Source organism: Trachymyrmex septentrionalis, unplaced genomic scaffold (assembly GCF_001594115.1).
Source record: "Trachymyrmex septentrionalis isolate Tsep2-gDNA-1 unplaced genomic scaffold, Tsep1.0 scaffold158, whole genome shotgun sequence".
Classification (NCBI taxonomy): Eukaryota; Metazoa; Arthropoda; class Insecta; order Hymenoptera; family Formicidae; genus Trachymyrmex; species Trachymyrmex septentrionalis.
Window position 1 is genome coordinate 242,099 of NW_017304736.1, and position 14,490 is coordinate 256,588.

The 14,490-nt window shown below is 41.5% G+C and overlaps 1 protein-coding gene across 2 annotated transcripts in view; it reads left to right on the forward strand.

Moving 5' to 3' along the window:
• LOC108745901 (CUGBP Elav-like family member 4) overlaps positions 1-14,490 on the forward strand; it is a 636,703-nt gene that overhangs the window by 28,645 nt on the left and 593,568 nt on the right. Inside the window, exon 1 of one of the 2 annotated variants that reach the window (XM_018482318.1) lies at positions 2,358-3,722. The exons of the other annotated variant lie outside the window; for it this stretch is intronic. The gene's annotated coding sequence lies outside the window, so the exon portion shown is untranslated. Of the gene's footprint in view, positions 1-2,357; positions 3,723-14,490 lie in introns of those variants that run through there. 2 annotated transcript variants of the gene reach the window in all.

Consider the following 14,490-nt stretch of genomic DNA (forward strand, 5'->3'; position numbering starts at 1 on the left):
TCTCACTCTCCCTCCTGCTTTCGAACGAGAGGATGCATGAGAGACTGCTCCAGACCGTGGAGAGCGGAGAGAGGGTGCTGCCTTGGGGTTCATTATTCAGGGCTATTGATTTCCATCCACCTCCTACCATCAGCCCACCCAACGCCACCGGCGACCGTGAGTGAGGGAGAAAGAGGGATTGAACGATGGAGATGGAACGAGAGCGAGATTGACGGGTGGCTGTTCTCTCTTGCGAGCTTCCTATCTCTCTTTCTTTCTCTTCCTTAGACCCTCAACATTTCTGCTCCCAACATGCTGCGTCAACCTACATACTGACTGACATCTGTTAAACCGAGCCGCTCGTTCATGACGAGCTCGCGTCTTATAATATTGGTCCGTTGCTTATGGCGTCCCTATTTAATCCGTTTATCGATTGGACATTAAGTCGATAAGATCAATTTTGAAGTGGAAAATGGAAATCCGTGAACGAATAATTGATTGTAACACGTGTCCATTTTATTTTAAATATGTCAGATTTATTCATGAAAATTTGCGGTTTATATGCATATTATAATAGACAATATATATCAAAGAAAAGAATATATATCAATATATAATTTTATTGATATACAATATAATATTATTACAAATATATAATGACAGTATTATAATAATTATTGAAATAAATCTCAGAATTACTTTTTGTACGAATCGTTTGTGAAAAACTTCCGATAGATGCGAATCAACCTATAAATGTAGGTGACAAGAATATATGTAGAATAATGTTCGGTACTAAATTCGCTTCTCTTTCTTTCTCGAAATTGTCTACTTTTGCACATTCTCGCGGAGTAGCGTTATCCTTGCCGATCCTTCATCTCGGATTCGGATTTCTCCGTCGTTTCCTATGGAGTTGACGGAGTCGGGAAGAAACTTCTACCGAAACTTTCCACCCATAACGACGGTCCGATAGGGCTCCCAAGCTTTCTCTTCGGAATTTCATGCCCTGGGTTTCCTGTTTGTGGAGGATCAGCTTGAGGATCATGGATAATACCGCAAGACCAACGGCCAATCGGTTTTATCCCTTTGTTTTCAAATCAGTGTAGATAAAATATCGCATCGTCTGCTCGATGAGAAATTCGTGCTTTATCGTTTCGATGATATACGTTATTAAATCTTTTCATTAAATGTATTTCATTCGTAATGTATACGCGGTCATGTTAACATCATGGTACATTTACAATGAATGATTATTAATTGAAGCGAATATGGCAAAAATAATTCAATATTAATATACAAAATAATTCAATATTAATATATGAACTGTTTTATTAATAATCATATAAAGTTATAATCATATAATTTTTATATTATTAAATAAATTTTATGTGTTTTTATCTCTTTTTTGTCTGAAAAATAATATTTAGTCATCATTCAATATGTTTATCAAGCATTCTTTAATAGTAAGTTATTAGAATAATTAGAGCGACGAGATTTATTGGGATGTCTGACCATATTTCGCTTTTACTCCTTACTCCAAATAGAACTACTGTATTTGTGAAGATTCTGGCAGTTGTGGTATCATTATATATTGAATATTTTGTAGATATTTCTGTATTATATCGATTTCTAACGTTCCTGCATTGTTTATTAGAACTTATTATTTCAAAAATAATGTGCCATATTTTTATTATCACACGACTCTTCTCATCACAGAAAATAATTTCAACTTGTCTCAAATCAAAGGATGTATTAATTTATCCTGTTTTTCTATCGTACATTCTTTTGTATCAGTTTTTATATGTTCCGAAAAAAAGTTATAAATTTCATCTGAATCACATGCAAGATCGAGCACACTTCAGATTACGATATGCACGTATACAATCAATTACTAGTCACAGGTTTCTCGTTTTCCCGTCTCGAAATTGATCCAGTATGCGGAAGCAGCACGGGTTTGTTCTCTTTGACCGTGCCCAACGTGACGTAACGTAAAACCCCATTAGGTGTTAGCTCCTCCGTCGACGGTTAAACCGTTACTCGGCTGCCGTTCGTAGGTGGAACGAGACGCGCCGGCAGTATTGGTGGACGGGATATATACGTAGTCAGCGTCGGCAGAGAGAGAGAGAGAGAGAGAGAGAGAGAGAGAGAGAGAGAGAGGGGAGGGAGAGAGAGGGAGAGAGAGAGGGGGGGTGGGGGAGAGGGAGAGAGGAGGAGAAAGAGGGAGAGAAAGCGAACACACCGGCGCGCAGGGTTGTACTGGCACTGTGTGTGCCTATAGGGATTGCAGCCGCCGCGGGCGCCGGCGCGAAACCGTCGCTCGCGAGACCACCTCCGCGTGGTGGGCTCGTGACGTCAGCTATCCTCAGTGTGCGGAGAGCGACCGCAGTGTACACCATCTCCACGTTTTGGTAAAGGAGGCGGCGTCGTTGCCGGAGTGCACGAGTTGTACATCGCCGTTGATCGTACGACGATCAGCTGGAGGACACACAGCTCGTCGTAGCCCCCTTCATTTTCTCCCCCCATCCCCCACCGTCGTCGTCACCCTCCCTGTCGTCGGTTCGTGATCCGGAGGGATCTGTAACGAGACCTGATAAGCACGCGCACGAGGATTTCGGACGGATTTTCGTCGGTGGAAGAGGACGCGCCGTCGTCGCCGCCAGCCGCTCGACGAACTCGCGATTATTTTCTTCCCGCGGCTGGCCCGCCGTCCGCTCCGTCACTCTGCTCCGTTTCGCTCCGCTCCGAAGTGACGCGGCCCTTTCTCCTTGATGTGTACGACGACGACGACGAGGCGGAGGACGGTCGGTAGTCACGCGGACGACGCTCTCGCCGGCGATACCAGCGTTTCGGAGTCGAGTGACACCTAGCACGAGGAGCGTTCGTTGCGGGGACAGCAGGGTGGCGAGTCCGGTACGACGATACTTCCCCCGCGTATCAGTGGTGATGGTTATCGATGTTTTTTCCTCGTGACGTTGGTGTTTAAATGTCTAACGGGTACTGACCACGCGCGACGTTCTCGGGCTCTCTCATTCAAACCGCGAGCTTACGATTTAGCGCTATTTCCTCGTTCTTCGTTCTGAGACACGAGATTCGTTCCATCGCTCGGTGCACCGCGAATTAACTCGACGTTTTCGCAGACCAGTCAGTTTAAAGGCGTGATCGAGGACACGTGGACTTGGAGCGGATCGCTCTTAGCTCACGTGGTCGCTAGCTGCGACATACCGGCGGCGCTCGTGGTCGTACGACGCTGCGACTCTCGCGTACGTTCCGCGCGAAGTTTAACTCGGTGTGAGTGATTGCAGGAATAGGAGAATTTCTTTTCCCCCCCTCGAGCAGTACTCGATATTTCATGGTGTCTCTGGGCACGATCAACGTCAAATCCGAACGTGAACGTGAACTGTACTCGGTGAGTGTTTACTTGTGAGGACAAGCGTTTCGTTTGTGCGCGAAACTACAGCGCGTTCCCCATTCTACCGTCGACGAACGAAGCGTACATGTCGCGAATGGAAGGAGAGGGATGACGACGAACGGCCATCGCGATTCCGTTGAAGGGGACAACGTGGACTCGTGAAGAACAGCGTACGCGATTGTGTGACTACGAGACGAAGGACACGGCGGCTCCATTCGTGGCTTGCGACTCTTCGTGGGACTTCCGAGATCCGCAAGCACGCGGAATCAACCAGGCAGCGTGGAGCGCTCGGCGATTGTGTGGCCGCGCGCCGCGGACCTTTATCTCTATCAACCAGGTATTGAATGTAGCCCAGGAAAATTACTTCTCGCCCGCAATCCAATTAGCAAGCTATTGCGTATACCATACGTGTACGATACACTATTATTTTCTTTAGTTTCCCTAGTCAATGTGATGTGTTTGGAATGGCTGCAGTTTCTATAGGCATAGGTTCTATAGAATGTCATAAGTGTAGTTCTATAGAATTATTTTACATAGTTCTATCATTTTTATAGGTAAAGAGTTTCTGGAATATAGGAACACGCGCACATACGGTATGCACATACGGCTATTCTTAAAATTGTTGCAAATTTTTTTATTATCTATCTGGTAGGATTATTGTCTGATCCTAACACCCAGACATCTTATAATGTAGCAAGCTTCTTAAATTATTCCTGAAGTATTTCGTTACTATGCTCCTTTTAGTTAAAACTAGGCAAATAGTTGGGCTTTACTTTCCTGAAATGACAGTGGGATGTTATTTTTCCACGGGAAGAGCTACTCTGCATCGCTCGCTGTATATCTATTTATGAAGGGCGCGAAGGATGGAAATGAAAAGGGATAAGTTATTGCGTAGATACTTGACACGATTTATGCTCCATGGGCTATCCTCGTTTTAATATCCGCCGGCTCCCACGAATTTTACATTTTCTACCTTCACAATTTTACATGACGGCGCAAGCCTCGAAAAAAGATGGCGAAGAACTTCTCGCGGTATGTCGGCCCATTCTTCAGTGACTGCGAGCTTTCGCCGCTTCGCGGGTGCATTCTTGCACCGCCGTCTGTGGGAGCATATTCCAAGTATGCTCAATAAGATTCATATCCGGTGACAAAGGATGTGCTATTTTTCTCGTGACGTTGCATGCTTTGACTGTTTTTGAGCGAAACGCGTATTTTTTACGAGTCGCGGCGTATCTCTTATGATGATAATGAAATCCATCGGTAATGTTTTACTAATAACGTAATGTGTGTGTATGTGTGTGTGTGTTTATGTAGGAAAGTAAAGAAAATTGTATAGATTCTCTAAAGTATTCATAACGACCGGAATATCGTTGGCATAGCACACTAAGTACTAGGATTGAAAACAAGGGTTCCCAAGTTTAAATCTCAGTCTTCTATTAATTTTTCCACCTTCTACACACACACACACACACACACACACACACACATATGTACATATGAGATAAAAAAGAGAGGAGTGAGAGAGAGACAGAGAGAGAGAGAGAGAGAGAGAAAGAGAATGATCCATTTATAAGAGCATAAAATATTAACAAAACGAATTCCAGCGAAATGCTAATGATATATCAGTGGTGTAATATCTCCATACCGCATAAATATTCTAGGCATCAAATTCGTGCTCCGAAAGGGAAATGGCTAGTGGGCGAGCTGGGAAAAGTTTAAAGGTTACTGATTTTCGATCAGATTGAACGAAGTGGTAAGGTATCTCTTTCGGTTTTCGAGCTGTGGTATAGGTTCACGGATTTCCAAATAAGTTACACGCGGTGGAAATCGCTGTATAAAATCGGGAGGAATCGGCAAAGGTCGATTAAATTTTCGCGTTTTTCGTTGAACCGTGCCCACTCGACGCCCAGTGGCACTTGAGTTTTGGTTTTGGCAGCGCCTCCAAAAGTGTTTCTCTATATTTGCAATCGAGGCAGGTTACAGCCTGACCCGAATCTTTAAGCCAGACCACGGTCACGGGATGCCTCGACGAACAGGCACGTAGTAACCTACACGCCAGGCTGTGCCAGGAGCTTCTTCCTTTCTTTCTTCTTTTCTGGTGCTCGGTTTATTCCTTTCTTTCCCATGGCCCTCGTCTGAAACTTCGTCTCTGATCGGTCCGCTTCTCTCTCTCTCTATACTTCTCAAGAATATTCGATATAAAAAGCGACCAAGTCTAGATATTATATGAGCTAAAGGAGGACTTTGAAGCGAATATAGAATAAACATATTGAATGAAAATTCTACACCCGCCAGTATTGTTTCTCCATATTAAAATTTACTCTTTGCCGCTACTTTGAAATATTTTCTCGAGTAAGAAAAATATTATATTCCGTAGCATTAATTATTCCCTGCAGTGCTAAATTTTACCTTTGTTAATTCTACGAAATCTTTTGATCGTCATGAAACAATGTACTTTACAGCGGATAAAAAATCTAATCTCATTCGTATTATTCTTCTGTTCTACGCTCTTTCTGTCGAAGCGATTGATTTCTTTTCTTTTTTTTTTTTGTTATAACATAATATCCTGTCGCAATACTTGAAGAGGTCTTCAGTATTCCGGACGCATTTCCAACGCGATGTTGGTAAAGAGTCGCACTTGTTGGTGTCCAGGGACATGGGGACATTGGACGTGGAACACCGAAGAGCCGGTAGAGAAAAGGTAGTAGTGGTAGAGGGCGAGGATCGTACTCGGAGGGACACTGGAAAGCGAAGCGAGTGCGCGGTGGTCAGCCCTGGAGGGTCTCTTGGGAGATTTCTGGACCGCAGTCCTAAATCAGGTTTCATTCCCCTGGCGAGTCTCTGGCACCTCGAACCCTTTCTCTGTTCGTCCTTCTCTCTCACTCTCTCTCTCTCTCTCTCTCTCTCTCTCTCTCTCTCTCTCTCTGTCTCTCTCTCTCTCTCTCTCTCTTTCTCTCCCTCTTGTACCTGTTTGCGATATATCGAATAAAGCGTACGAGTGACTCGCTGCAACTGCTTTCTTTTTTCTATGTCTGACAATTTTCTTCTACGTGCCGAATAGCGTGAAAGACGGAGAATAACCCGAGCTGAAGAAATACTCAAACATCACGACGTATAGATTGGACGATCAGTCTTCTATCATTCCGGTTCAATTTTTCGAAATGTACCGAGAAGAACGTTTTTTTCTCGCGGATTAGCTTTGGTCGTAGTATTATCTCGCGTGTGAATGTGTAAAGTCGAAGGTAATGGGAACACTGCTATAGCGAGGGGATGATCGTTCGACCGGGAGATCTGTACTAGGCACATGCATTATCACAGACGATATCGCCGCAGCGCAGGCGTGGGTTACACACACTAATACCACACATTCGAAGACACGTGCGCGTAATAAGATAGCGAGAACACGCTCCGATACGAGACATTGCAGGAACGAAGGGAGGTAATTTCTCGTCTTGTGCAAATAACTTCCTCAATCTTCCTCGGTCTTATCGACAGCTTTGCAGGAGGTGGAGCTTAATCCTTCGCGCATTTATAAATTTTCTAGGAATCAGTAATAATTTGCAGAAATATTTTGCGTCTTCTTTTTATCATCACGCAATTACATGTGTAAAATCGAACGATACTGATATTTATATAATATGTACCTGGAGCGCAAATAAATTAATGACACTAGTTTACAAATTTTGAATAATTTTTTACGCAAAAAAAGGAGATAATTATTGTTAACGTATTTTGGAGTACTGAGTTCGAATCTGCTGCTAGAAAAATTTTATCAGATCGAATTTTTAAATTGTAGCATGTCAATTTTAAGATAACACATTTATTTTTAAGATATATTTTAAGGTACAATATTTCTTTCCGAATAATTAGGTGTGCGACAAGTAATGCATTTTCACCAGGATTTAATGATAATTGAGAAATGTTATCAGGAGTATTGGGACAGAGTCATGCTAGGCGATTACTGCTGGACTAATAACACAAATCATTTTTATTTTTCTTATAAAAAAATATAAATTAAATGCTAACACTTTTGATTTGTTTTCTACTTTTGATATAAGAAATATAAAAATATAAAAAATAAAAAGTTTCATTATTGGAAAATTTTTTTCTTATCTCAAAAATCGGAACTAACAGTAGCATTCGGACTCAGCGTCGAAAATTACCCTAGAAATAAATAATCATTATATGCTCTTGCACTAAAACCCTTGTAAACTAATATTTTAAGTAAATTAAAAATATTTAATAAATTAAATAAGTTGATAGAAAAAAGAGATAAGATATGCATCATAATAAATTAAAAATATGTAGCGAATTAAATAGATTGATAGGAAAAAGAGATAAGATGTACACACACACACACACACACACACACACACACACACACACATACATTATAATATAAAAATTAATTAAATTATTTATACCAATGTGTAATCAAAGAGTATGGACGTCTCTACCACGTCAAAAAACGGAGATAACAATTTTCGAAACTCGCGGAACAATCCTTGGCATGCGTGTGTCAAAATGTTTCACGTGTGCTTACAAAGTGCCGTCGTCATACATTTGCGAACACGAGCAGAAACCGAGGACCGCCTTTGTACTATTACGGCCGGAACATTACAGAAAGAGATACTCGCGCTTTCTCTGCGCGTCGTTGCTTCGTATGCAACGACGACGACGGCGACCTACGCCGTTGCGCCCATAAACATAGATCAAGCTCAACAATAGCCTGCCGGTAAACGTATTGACATTTTATACTTCCCACCAGCCGCTGACTGGTTGCCTCCGCGAACGTCAGTGTGTTACTCAACTGCGATACCAGGACAAACTGCAGGATACGCTGTCCTCGCCGCGATTCTACGTACGACGAGATGCTAATGGACGAGAACGATACGGCGGGTAGATTTATGAATGGTTGTGATCGAAGGCGCGTTCGAAATGTCATTAGTTTTGTTACAGATTCGTGATCAGAAGTCGAGAGAAGGTAAAACAAAACTTGCAACTTCATAATAAGATCAACCGACTCTCGCTTTACTGTTAAATTCATAATGTCAAATTATGCTCAATTTGAGTTATTTGTAATCATTTCTATAGGTCGTTACTGCTCCTACTCATTAATTTAATTAAAACAACGAAGTTAAACAATTTAACTTAAGAAAATATATTAAATTTGACTCTAATTTAGTTTATTATTTAAGTGCATAAATTAATATCGACGTCGTTTACTTTGAAACTACAGAAATGGGTAATGATTTACATTTTGACATGTATGAAAGTTAAAAGTAACAAAATGTTATTTAACTCAAGGAACTGGGTTACCATTGTTTGTTTGATATTTAACAGTGTTCTAGATGATATACTTATATTTCTATTCAATCTAATCAATTTAAAATTTTTTAGCGTTAAATTTAACAAATATTTTTTAATTGAGAAATCTTGCGAAACATTTTCCTTGTTATATAATATATTTAATATGGTATGTTACATTACAAAACATTTATTTGATTCATCCGTATATATCCAGCTCGCGTAAACTCAATTGAACATTCCATGCTATTATTTTGCATAAATGGCGCTAAATCAGATTGATAGTCGATAATCCTTCTCTCGACGCAAGGGAAGACCTCGTTGAGTGGTTGTTAACCTAATTCTAAACCATACGGCTGATATTGGGTTAATATGGTGAAAGTTTTCGGAGGGAACTCTCATAGAAGTATGTTACGGGAACAGCAACGTCTGAACGTAACGCTGCGTTCTACTTAGGGCGCGTGATATTAAAGCGAGTAGATAAGGTCGGTGCATAGTCAGACACGACATACGTTTCAGTGCGTCGTCTCGTTTTTGTGCTTTTTCTTGCGAGCTTTTTCTTATTTATGTCATATTGTCTTTGTAGAACCTTCTGACATGTCGTAGGAAGTTGTCATGCTTCTGAGATATCTTTGCGATAAAATTTCAAAAAACATAAAGACTTCGAAATTTTAGTGCCTTTTTTTTAATTCCGAGAATAAATTAGCTACGAATATTCTTTAGGAATGTCATCCTCTTACATAATTTTAAATAATCACGTTATTGTTAGTTGAATGCCAATATGTTGCGAATGTTAGCGCAAAATTGCGTCATTATAAACTCTTAATCTCGCACGAAAGGAAAGGTAATCTGTGCTAGCGGAGGGTTAAATATTTATCACAGTCACGCGCACCGCATTATTCACGCTAGACCTTCGGTCATGGTGTTATTTCTTTAGTAGACTTAATTTAGAAATAACAGGATTCCAACTTACGAATGTTTGAGAAATTTCTTAATGAGTTTACTCGCCGAGTGCATTACCTACAAATTCTATCTGTTTATTATTTTATACAGCAGTGTTTTTTATGTCTTTCAATCTCTTTAAATTTTTTTTTGAGTGGAATCTCACTCTAAAGAGTGAAAATTCCTTTTCAAGAGTGGTAGAATTTTCAATCTGTATGAGATTCCACTCGAAAAAAACTTTAGAGAAATAAAAGAAATATTTATTTAGATAGATACGATATATATATATATAAAATTTGTTATTTACAAAGGTACGAGACAGATAGATATTATTTACAAAGATTTTGAGATATCGCACACACGCTTATGACAACGATGGGAAAAACAAGCAGAGATGGAAAAACGGATGAATAAGTTGCCAGTCTCTTTATCCACGTAAACACAAGCGCGAGAGCTTTCACACATCAAAAGCAATTTATATGATTGTATGCATGACGTCTTGAGTACTCCTTAATCAAATAAGATGTATTACGTCGCCGATGGAGGAAAATGAGAAGGATGTCGCGAATCGATGTGCGTCGACTGAAAAACTTTGTCTCACTTGATTCAACATGATGCATATATAACGCGACCAAAAGATTACGTTGTTCTTTAATATTATGGAAAACGTGAAAAATTGCATCTTCCAAGTATTTGCATTTTATCATCATTTTTTGAAGAGCAAAGTTCTCTCATTAAAACAAGCTAATATTATATATAGGTGTAACACGTTTCTCAACATTCATATTTGAATGTACATAAAGAAGTATTTATAAAGTATACTTTTGTCGCGAGATTGCTGTACTTAATTTATACTATTTTCCATGATATTATTTCCATTAAGAAAACACAAATTACTAAACATAGCAAAAAGGATTAAGAAAGTTTCTATCAGATATCTTTCGTTATTCGAGATGAAAGAGAATATTTATGGTGAACTGCCGTTTATTTCAACGTGATAAAAATCTAGCCGATGCGTTGGGTTAGAATAATATCTTGAATTTTTGAGATAACGTATCGCGTGTTATACTGAACCGGCCGTAAAACTGTGACAACGGCAGGTGACGGAGGAAAGTTTTCTTCACGCCGTGTGGCCCTTCAGCTGTTCACGTCGGATCCGTTTACGCCGGTCGGGGAAAATGTTTTCGAATACCACAAGTTGGAATAGGCTGCCGTCGACGGTGGAAACGGTGCCAAAATCTCAAGAGAAACGCGCCTGTGTTCCCTCCCTACCTTTTGGCTCGACGTATCCTCCCTTTCCGACGGCCTCTCACTCCTCTCTGCCCGCTCGGCCTCGCCTCGCTTTGTTATGTTAATTGTTTCAAACTCGGGGCATCATCGCTACGTTTATTTTCCATTCTCGTCGCCTTCCTTCCTCCCTTCCGCGCGGCACACACTCGCCGGCCTCCGTCGACACAAAGCCTCGTTTTCGTCCTGGGCTATTGAGCCGCGAAGAATACGCCCTTTGTTGAGCAACATCCTCCTTTCGGATATCACTTCTGATGGTCGTTTAATCATATTTTATTCTCCAAGGAAATACCAACCTTTATATTTTATCGTAACGTAATGTATCTTGGATTTTACGCGTATATTTGATTTTACGTATTCCGTGCGAAATAAAATAGGTGAATTCGGAATCGATTCATACTATTGCAATGCGGCTGTCTTGCGTGCGAAAAAGAGTAAGATTGTATAAATCATGTTCGCGTAAGCACATTCCAATCTGATGCACCTCTTTGACTGCGTATGTATCTTCTTTTTTTTTTTTTTTTTTTCCGTACTTCTCATTCGTTTCGAGTTGTGACGGTTGCGTACCTGCGGTACTCCATATATTTTAATGTTCACGTTGTGGAATGCAGACGAAACAGTTATTACAGTTTTAATTAAACGAAAATCATATCATTCCATACATACTTGATAATAGTCTGGCTGCTGTGGGACATGCTGATGCATTCAGCGTAGCTGCATAGCGCGCCGCACAACATCCCTGATGGTTTTCTGTTTCAAATATTGTATGCCTACTATCCTCTGGGAGGTCGCCGCTGCCAACTTTCGTAGCGCCTCGGCAAGGCTCGTTGGTACAATTTTTGTTCTCCATTTGCATTGAGAAACCTGTTTAAATGGACGTACAAAAAACGTGTTTCATACGAGCGTATTAAGCATCGTATTCATTATAAAGTATATACATATATTATATGTGTGTGTGTGTGTGTGTGTGTGTGTGTGTGTGTGTGTGTGTGTGTGTGCGCGTGCGTGTGTATAACTTGGGTATATGTATAATACCCTATTGAAATTCTTCTATCATAAGGTAATATTCATGGGAAACCACAAATATTAAAGGAATTTTGTGTGTAGCATTCTGGAATATTTTATGTACGCAAAATATGCCGGTAATAGGTCTTTCATCTTTGAATAGGCATACCTCGATATCTTTACGTATAGGAAGGCCTCGGCCGCGGTATGTGGAGTACGAGAGGTATTTACGTTACGACCATAAATTCGAACGACGTCTCAAAACGAGGTTAGAAATACGTTAGAGACCGTTTTCACATGCATACCGTTTTTCCTCTCGTGCGTAAAATCGCTCGACTATTTCTTCCGATCTAAAAGCTTTTAGTAACTACATTACATAGTATTACAGAGAAAGAACTCTGAAAATATTGGAAATATTAATCTGACCACGTCATGGCTGTGATGGTAAGACTTTAAATAAGCTTTAATAATCCGAAACTTGCAAGTTTAGGCTTTCTGGATGTATTATCGGTATGAAACTTAGAGATGGCTAAACAAGATCCTTTGTTACGAGGACATAAGATTTAATAGCTTCGCAACTGAGGATAGAACTCGCACAGTGTTCTCACGTTGTAGCTTGTGCTCAGTAGCCGCGTCATTTAGCAAGATACACCAAGCCCAGGTGCGCTCGTTTCCGTTGCTCGTCTCGTTAATTCAAATTCTGGCTTCTTGGACGGAACTGTGCCGTAATTTGAAAGCTTCGTAACGGGCTTGCGGAGCTTTAGTAAGGTGTAGTGTTCGGTCAGTCGGCTTCCTCAGTCTTCTGGCAAGGTCACGTTGTCTCTCTTCGGCTTCTCTACCTTCGGATCGTGTTTGCCTCTTTCTCACCTCTCTCTTTCTCTCTCATGCCTCTCGCTTTTGGAGAGCGAGGGAGATGGACGGAGGAAGCGGCTCTCCTTTGGTCTTTCCCGTAAGGGATGACCGCAGGATCTCGGGCTATCGACTTGGCTTGAGCTCCGCCTGTACAGGAGAAGGGTAAAGGAAGGCCAGAGTTTGGTTGGTAGTCTGATGTTGTGTAACGGCCTGGCTAACACCAAAGATGTGTCAGCACAGCATAATATTATCCTAGATACCTCGCAGTTCGGAATTTACTCTGAGATACATAAGCCCGTGGTTAGCTAATACCGGCGCCTCTTCGACCTTTACATCCTAGAAGTTGCCCGCTTGTATTAGGGGGGGGGGGAGAGGAAATAACCCCCTCTCGATATTCAGCCATCCCTTGTAAAATCGATCGTAACGTTGGTAAAGCGAAAACTGTTCGGGCAAGACTTTCGTGACCGGTCGCGACGTTACGTGTCGTACAGGATTTAGTGCGTATCGCGAAGGGTGTAATATCGATCCCTCCGAGTTCAAGCGGAATTGCCGTTCCACGACGAGAGATGTAATGGATCCTGTATATACCATATACAGGGTAGGTTGGTAGAGGTGTTAGGATAAAACTGCGAATTATTGGAAAGCGAGAATGCGGGTTTGTTTCGAAGCGACGTGTCGGGCGCAAGGGTGCGCATAGGACGTATTATCTCGCCCGCAGTTCAATAGAATGGACCGAAACAAAGGGGGCCACCGAGCAAAATAATGCCGACGTTCAGGGGACCAGGAACTAACTGAGAAAAGGGATCTTGGTGCCATTGTGTACGGACGCGTAGATATTTATAGATGGCAAACGCACACGTGTTAGTGAGATCGCGTGAGATCGTGTGGGTGGAAAATGAGAAGGACTACGTGAGGGTGCTACCCACAAGGAGTGGAAACAATGGAAGGGAATAAAATGAAGCTTAGGCAGTAATCGCAGAGTAGAAAGAGAAAGCTCGAAGGTTTGGAACGTGTTTTTATTCGAGATAACACGAGAAGGAAATAGAGCCGGAGCTAAATGGAAGGAGGCGAGAGCCAGGCCTGCGAAAAGCAAAACTCCCTCGGAGACTCCGATCTTTCGATTTTTCTTTTATCGCGAAATTAGATATCACCTTTGAGACGAAACGGCTGACAATCACTTTTTAACTCGCCAAAGTTAGATATAACGAACAACATGCCACCTGCAGCGCGCATCGATTGTATGAATTGAATCGTTACCCTTGAACATTACTTAGGAATCAAGGTGTGCGGCTGCAAGTGGCGAACACGGTTTACGTGCCGTGGCGCTTTGCTTTCAATTCCACTTTCAAACTTTTCCGCTCGCCACACGCCGCTCTCAAACAAACCGTACCGAACTGCCTGTTTGTTTCTCGACGGGCACGACATCCGTGCGGCACGTTTTAATGCGGCAAGAAGATATTCTCGGGCACGCACGCGTTCGACTTCATTATCATTGTCAGCGCACAGTCGCGATACGCCGCATACTATCATCGAAACTTCGGAGCTTTCATTCACATTGTGAACAATATAGTATATTATATCTCTCGTTATTTCGTATTCGAACAATGGGTAAGCGTGGAAAGCAGAATGTATCATCTCTTCGTTATCTTGGAATAAGAAATTTGATTTCAGTACGATTAAGTTAAAAGGATCGTGATAATTACGCAAAAAAA